The 1,674-nt window shown below is 44.3% G+C and overlaps 1 long non-coding RNA gene across 1 annotated transcript; it reads left to right on the forward strand.

Moving 5' to 3' along the window:
• The first annotated feature begins 303 nt into the window (after positions 1-303).
• Positions 304-702, forward strand: LOC121033312 (uncharacterized). The gene is made up of 2 exons (XR_005791822.1): positions 304-412; positions 551-702. It is a non-coding gene; the product is annotated as an uncharacterized LOC121033312 (long non-coding RNA).
• The last annotated feature ends 972 nt before the right edge of the window (positions 703-1,674 follow it).

The raw sequence follows: 1,674 nt of genomic DNA on the forward strand, positions 1-1,674 counted from the left end.
TCGGACGCTGTGTCTTGAGATTCTTGCCAGGCCTGCCTCCCTAGCTACGTGTGGTGCTCCCTGGGAGTGGTTAGAGAATCTCCAGTTGCTCAGCCCAACTGTGATAAACTCATGAATCAGGGTTACTGGATCTCAACGAATATGATGAGGCAGGGAAAAATCTCTCCAGGACACACACGCCAGAGAGGCCACAAACGAACCACTGCCTTTTTTTTTTTTTTTTTTTCTTTTTCAAGTCATGACATCATTCAGATTCCTTTACCCTTTTTCACAATTCATGCACTCCTCCAGCCCCAACTCATCCACACCCCAATATGGCTCACATGTCCTTGCCTTCCACCGAAACCCCTAAGTCAGAACTGTCTTAAATGCTTATCCTAATGGAAGGAGCCTGGCCCCGTCTAGCTAAGAGGTGAGAAGAAGGGCTGGCTGTGGAAAGACAAATTTGATGAATGTCTGCTGCTGAATAATGCATGTGCTCTGTTTGTGAAGCTAATTAACTGAATCCACTTAATGGAAAAAACGGTGCTAAGAATTCTTTTTCTTTCAGAAAGGGCTGAGGAACTGAATAGAAAAATGCTCCCTCAACAGCATACCCCTGCTCTAAGTGTCACCGGGAAGTCACATCAAATGCGCTGAAGGTGCCGGATATATTTTTCCAATTGCTTTTTAGCTTTGTAATTACAAGGATCTAAAAACCTTGAGTTGCCTTTTCAATAACTTACGGCGAAACCCCGTTGCCAGCAAAGGCAAGGCAAATTCCAGCGTGCCTGTGGGACGGATCGGACTGTGAAGGAGCCCAAGGCTAGGAAAGCGGTATTTCTTTTTCTCTCTCCTCCAGTGTTCTAGTTCGTCGCTCGTTTTCATTTCCTATTTTTAACTGCTAGCTAGTGAGCATCCAATTCGGCATGCAGGGATTGTTTTCCGATTTCAAAGCCCTGCAAGGCCACATTCAAATAGGAACGGGGACTTATTTCAGCTAAACTCTGGAGAGCATGGAAATGAGATTTTTGTTTCCCTCAGTGCATGTGTATTATTCATCATTCTCTGCTATTTCGGTGAATTTTAAGGACAAGGCAATGTGTTGGTACCGTCTTTCACCATTACTCAAATGCCATTCAGGGCCTTTAATGTGTTCTTTTCTGATTCACTTTGCGCAGGATTTGTTTTTGCGCCGTTATTTTTTGCTTGGTTGTTTCCTTTTTCCTTTTTTTTTTTTTTCAATTTAATCTACCCTAAGTTTTTTTTTTTCTTCAATAATCACCCAATGTTTGTATTCATCTTAAAATCATTCACACCCCTCAATAACTGCTTAGTCTACTGACAGTTGACTTTAATAGCGCGTATACTGAACTTTCAGTCTTGAAATCCACATCACTGATAGTGAATAAGGGAGCCTACGATACCTGCAGGGAGAGAAAAGCCACGGGGCCTGTCTCCAGATTTTCTCACCTGGAGTTGCCCCGCTTGACTACCTTACGGCTCTCTGGAGGGCAATTCAAAAGCTTGGGAGACTTTTCTTATGAGCCCCAGTGGGGCTTTGAGCTCAACCCAACCCAGCTTAAACCACAAGCTGCCTCTGTCTCTTGGATCTGTGAGTTTCCTCTGCTCTTATACCGAGGGGCTATGAGCAATCAGCCAGCTATGCTATCCCCAGACTTGGGTGGATCCTAG

The sequence above is a fragment of the Herpailurus yagouaroundi genome, unplaced genomic scaffold (assembly GCF_014898765.1).
Source record: "Herpailurus yagouaroundi ecotype Mexico unplaced genomic scaffold, PumYag 159, whole genome shotgun sequence".
In the NCBI taxonomy this organism is placed as follows: Eukaryota; Metazoa; Chordata; class Mammalia; order Carnivora; family Felidae; genus Herpailurus; species Herpailurus yagouaroundi.